The sequence below is a fragment of the Carassius carassius genome, chromosome 22 (genome assembly GCF_963082965.1).
Source record: "Carassius carassius chromosome 22, fCarCar2.1, whole genome shotgun sequence".
Classification (NCBI taxonomy): domain Eukaryota; kingdom Metazoa; phylum Chordata; class Actinopteri; order Cypriniformes; family Cyprinidae; genus Carassius; species Carassius carassius.
This window is the reverse complement of record NC_081776.1, coordinates 23,564,095-23,570,213: the sequence shown is the minus strand read 5'-3', so window position 1 is coordinate 23,570,213 and position 6,119 is coordinate 23,564,095. Positions and strand designations below refer to the sequence as shown.

General features: G+C 38.9%; 1 long non-coding RNA gene across 1 annotated transcript; it reads right to left on the bottom strand.

The window, feature by feature from the left end:
• Positions 1-346: 346 nt before the first annotated feature.
• On the bottom strand, positions 347-1,034 carry LOC132099169 (uncharacterized). The gene is made up of 2 exons (XR_009423041.1): positions 898-1,034; positions 347-563 (listed from the first exon to the last, which is right to left on the bottom strand). It is a non-coding gene; the product is annotated as an uncharacterized LOC132099169 (long non-coding RNA).
• Between the last annotated feature and the right edge of the window lie 5,085 nt (positions 1,035-6,119).

Below are 6,119 nucleotides of genomic sequence, written 5' to 3'. Positions count from 1 at the left end.
GCAGAATAAGACTGCTTATTAGAGACAGTTTAATCGAAAGAATTGAAGGAGGCGTTGTAATACTAAATGGAAATAAACTAATGATAAGTGGCTCTGGAACAGCTGGGGCAATTTTCAACAAATTAGGTAAACAGGCATTACAGGAGATTGAAAGTATGAGAGCCCAGCTTGGACCGCAACACGTAGCGACAGTGAGAATAACCTCTGGCCGTCCACAGTGGAATTATGTAGCGCATACAGTAATGACTGATTACAGAGATGAATTCTGTAGTGCAGAACGCTCCTGGTTAGAGGCCAGATCAATAACAATGGCAGTAATAAAAGAAACACTAAGCAGACAAGAAAATTAAATACATATGACTTTAATGGGAACGGGACAATTTGAACACCCAGTTAATTCGGTATTAGAAGGCATACTATTGGGAATTACAGATATGTCACAGGAAGGTCAATTGACCATAAATTTATTAATGACTAACATAAATCAGGATGAACTGGAAAAAATTATTGAGAAAAGGGAGGACAACAACCAGCCAGGATCCTCTCAGCCGTCGGGAATGTTCCTGCAGGGGACAGAAAAAAACAACAGCGTGAGGCAGAGTCTGAAGACGCATCCGAGGTGTCGGAGTTGTATATGACTCAGACAGGTCAGATTCTTCACTATATTTTGAAGATAGTGAAAGTAGAGAAACAGAAAATATTTACAAAAAATCTAGACTGCGGAATAAAAGAAGAGGCCAGATGGAATAACAAAGAGTGACAAACCAAATAGAGAATGATTGGCCAGAAGTTCAGGTAAAAGGGATTTTATTCAAAAATCCTACCAGTGAGAAACGAGGTAGAACATTAACACGAAATTGGGACCAGAAGATTGTTAATGATAGAAGTTTGACTTACGGACAGATGAGATCAGTAAGCCGCTCCCCATCTGCCCAGAGAGTCGCTAGGACAGAAGGATGGTCTAACGGGAAAACAGACATTATTTCAAGGAGAATACTAATATAATAGAAAAATAGTTAAAGAACTGGAAAAAGTAGTTCATTCAATAAAATCAGAAATTAAAAATCTGGAAAAAGAAATAGAAATATTAAAATGTACAGGTCACCCCATATCCACGGAGGCTTTGGATAAGACGAGGAATTTGACAGGAATTAAAGAATGGACAAAAACCCTCATTAATGCCCAGAAAGAGCAGATACCTTTATTAGGATTTTGGCTTTCTATGGAATGGGAGATCCCTAATAGTGATGTCCGATTCGTGAACGAATCGTTCAATTTAACCGGCTCTTCTTAGTGAACCGGTTGAACCAGTTCACCAAATCGAACTGAATCGTTTGAAACGGTTCACGTCTCCAATAAGCATTAATCCACAAATTACTTAAACTGCTAACTTTTTTTACGTGACTGACACTCCCTCTGAGTCAGAATAAACCAATATCCCGGAGTAATTCATTTACTCAAACAGTACACTGACTGAACTGCTGTGTAGACCGAACTGAAGATGAACACCGAGCCGAGTCAGATGATGAATGAACACGCCCTCTGCTGGAGCAGTTCTCGTTCTCGAGTGTCTCGAGTCAAGAGCCGGTTGCATCGGTTTTCGGATCACCAGTACACTGAACCGAGAATCGTTTCTGTCGGCCGCGTCCGATTTGAGAACCGATGAGCTGATTCTCGTTCTCGAGTCAAGAGCCGGTTGCATCGGTTTTCGGATCACCAGTACACTGAATCGAGAACTGTTTCTTTCGGACGCGTCCAATTTGAAATCGATGAACCAATGATACATGCGCATGCGTGTGGTTTTCAAAGGCAGTTTTCATAACTTAATTAGAGTCTTATCACTGCATGATCATGTGATTAAAGCAATTAATATTGGAGCAAGAGAAACATTTTTAAAGTATTTATTTAAAATAATGTATCTGTGTGTCTTAAAGGACTTTGTGTAAGCTATTTAATTGAGGATTCTGTTAAAGACTTTTTTATGATTTCGTTTAGGTGTTGGACCATAATAATTGAGATGCTATGTTTAACATGAAACAAGGGATAATTTATGAAATACCTGTAGGCCTACTGTCATTATAGTTAATGATGAAGCATTCATAAATTGAGTTTGTATTAAATAAACAATATTTTAATAAAATTGTATTAAACTGTTCAGCAATACAGCATTTTTTTCAACAATACAACTGCTGGAAAAGTGCATTTACACACTGTAATTAACTCTAAATGTTTTACACACTATATTTAAAAGGTACTGCCTGTTGTTTGTAAATTACAAAAGTTATTGTGCATTATCAAAAAAAGAAAAAACAAATGTTGGAAAGAAAATTGAAAAGGCAGTTTTAAACAGAGGTTTTAACCACTGTAGTGAAAAGCTGTAACAACATGCAACTTGACCCTCTCTTATGAGGGTAGGTTTGAATTCAGAAAAACAATCTGCCTAACTTTGTTAGGACTCAGTCTGTTTCGCCTTTCTGAAATAATTTGACCCGTTTTCGAAAACACTCTCTCTGATGGCACAGATGTAGCAACTATGCAAAGTCTCCTTTTCATGACAGCTGTCAACCCTTCATATACCGCTTGCCTTGCTTTCCACCAAGCTAGTGGGTCTTCCGTTCTTGGAATCAAGGTCTCTGCAAGATACCCTCTCATTTCAGCCACTGCAGTGGATGTTGGGTTGCTGATGCTGACTGCATCAGCCACTCTTTCATCAAAATCCTCCCAGATTGAAGACTGCTGTTCAGAAGACGGAGGGGCTGGAGGAGATGTGTGCTTAGCTTGAGTTTGCTCACCTGTACTGGACCAAACCCTTGCAGCAGCTGCACTTATGCTTTTGGCTGCGTCATCTGCTGCAGCACTATCATGAAAGGCCCTTTGCTTAAATCTGGGGTCAAGAAAGGTAGCCTCAGAAAGCAGACGAATATGCTCTATGTTGTGGAAGCGATTTTGCATTTCCTCAGCCAGTTTGTTCATCATTGCAATAACTAGGCCATGTTTAGACACAGCACCCCGCAATCGCTGGACAATTTTTTGCAATCCTTTTGCCATCAAAATGACCTTGGATGCGGTCACATATCTGTTTTAATAAAAAGACAAAATAACTTTATTATATCAAATGTGTGTGTGTGTGTATATATATATATATATATATATGAAAAGGAAATAAGCATAAACTAGGTGGGTTGAAATATGTCATACACAAAGTATTTCACCAGTGGAAACAGTTATATGTTAAATTAATTTATACATACCTTTCAGCACTGATTTCAACAGTGACTTCTTCAAAGGGCTTTAAAATCTCACACACATCTTTGATTATGTCCCACTCTTCAAGTGTCAGGGTTGGAAGGCTGGGGTTGACCAATGCAAGTGTTGCAATGATTGCTTCCTTCTGCAGCCAAAATCTTTTCAGCATGTAATAAGTGGAGTTCCACCTTGTTATTACATCCTGCTTAAGCTTCATCTCTTCAAGGCCCATTTGTTTTTGTGTTGCTTTTAATTGCTCTGTTGCAACAGTGCTTCTGTGGACATATTCAGCAACATTCTTCACTTTTGCGAGTATCCCCTGAATTGGTTTTAAGCTTTCCCTCACAATTAAGTTTAAAGTGTGGGCAAAGCATGGCAAGTGCTTCCATTCAGCTTTACGGATAGCTGCTTTTATGTTGCTAGCATTGTCAGTGACACACGCAACAACTTTGTTTGCGATTCCCCACTCATCACAAATCTTTTTAAGTTCAGCTACCAGATTGTCAGCAGTATGCCTCTCTGTAAATGAGAAGCAGTCCAGAAGAAATAATGAAAGTGTAAAACTTTCATCAATGAAATGACAAGTGAGTGCCATAAAACTATTAGTTGTCCTTGATGTCCAGCAATCAGTGGTCAGGCACACAGCTGAAGCTTTGCTGACTTTCACCATCACCTCTTCTTTAATTTTGCTGTAGAGCTGTGGTACCAGAGTGTTTGATATGGTCTTTCGGTTTGGTAAAACGTATGATGGATCAAGTGCCTTCAATAACCTTCTAAATCCTGTGTCATCAACAATTGAAAAAGGTTGTAAATCCAGTGCAATCATTTTGACCAACTCCTCATCAACTTTGCTTTGTCTGACAGGGGCAATTGGTGTTCTCACAAAGCTTGTTATTTGACTCTGTCTTGACCTTTGGACACTGGTGCCAGTTCCAGATGCAGAAGAAGTAGAAGCATTATCTGAAGAGACGGCAGCTGTAGAAGCAGTACCTGAGTCTGATGTTGATTCTGTAGATTCCTCTTGTCTCACTTGCACAAGCAATGCAGTTGGATGCTTTGTTTGCAAGTGCCTTTTATAATTTGATGTTGATCCTCCTTGGCCTGATAAAATAATGCTACAAAGCTTGCATTTTGCTTTCTGGGGTCCAGCCTCATCAAAGTGAAGCCAAATATTGCTTCTTTTTCTGGAGGTCATCTTGTGTGGCTGCTCTCTGCCTTGGTTGTTGTTTGTAACCTTTGGGGTGAGAGGTGTCACATGGAGGTGACCCTTCCCCCAAATCACTGTACAGCATACAGCTATGTGGGGGAAGGGTATACATGCCCTTTCACTTTTGAGGTTACAATCAGATTCCCTTAACAACAGAGAGTTTTAGCAGACTAACCAACAGAAATTGATTGCTCTTTATTCCTCTTAAAATTTATTCTGGCAAGTATTTTAGCATTTACTGTAATACTGTAAAAAACAAACAACAAAAAAAAGGTTTATTGTGCTTTTCCAAATACACCATAACAGATTAATAGCATACAACTTATACTGTACAAGACAATACATGCAACATTAACAAATATTTTGTTATATTGTATATTGTTTGGAAGCAATTAATTGTTTGTAAAACTATCAAACTGAATATTTATTTGTTTCATATATAATCCATGTTTTTCAGCAACAGTTTATTTAATTTCTAAACAAGGTGATATAAAGATAAAAAAATAATGTGATCAAACTACAGCAAGAGCAAACAAGCGACTCCTTTTGAATCGCTCTCGCGCTTCTCGGATCTCGTTCTCGAGTCAAGAATAGGTTGCATCAGTTTTCGGATCACCAGTACACTGAATCGAGAACCGCTTCTTTCGGACGTGTCCGATTTGAAAACCGGTGAGCTGATGATACTGCGCATGCGTGATTCAGCGACAGCGTGTGTGATCTGAACTACCGAACCGAACAGTAATGTCACAGCACAGCAGCACCGCCCGCCAGCCGCCACAGAACTCTGAACCGGGCAACTGATGCCAACGTTGAGCTCGGTTAAAACGAGGATAATGAACAAATTACAAATAAACCGTAATGGATTATACATAAGTGGAGCATAGTTTCTGCGCTGATGAAGACTAATTTATTGACGCCATAACTGTAAAACATCCTAGTTTGCAGATCAATTCCTGTATATGTGTTGATGCTTTAGATATAAAAATCAAAATAGTAAGAAACGTATCAGATTATAATGATGTTTTAATTGACTGATGTTATGATTACTGACTTTATATTGAAATGTGTTAAGCCCGCGATAGACTTTACGGCTTTACTTCATCGCCAGTGACGTCATTACGTAGAGCGTAAAAGAACCGGTGAACCGGTTTTTTCAACCGGTTTATTGAATCGACCTGTCCGAAAGAACCGGTTCGCGGAAAAGAACCGAACTTCCCATCACTAATCCCTAATGCTGACAAAGTTTCGTTGCTGAGGCATGTAGGAAGAAGAATCCCAGGTGGGTGTAATTTAGTTATGCTGCTGAACAATGCGACCAGAGAAAAAATAGAAGAAAAACTAGCTGAGTATGATCTTGGTACAAAATATGAGAAAACAATGAGGAAATTTACACCGGAAAATAAACAAGCTCAAGGGCTACAGTTTAAATTAAAAAAGCCAGAAAGATTTAAAAAATATGAAGCAGAATATCACAGTGAAACAAGGAAGGTTAAAGGGTTAGTTCGCCCAAAAATGAAAATTATGTCATTAATAACTCACCCTTATGCTGTTCCAAACATGTAAGACCTCCTTTTATCTTCGGAACACAGTTTAAGATATTTTAGATTTAGTCCGAGAGCTCTCAGTCCCTCCATTGAAGCTGTGTGTACGGTATACTGTCCATGTC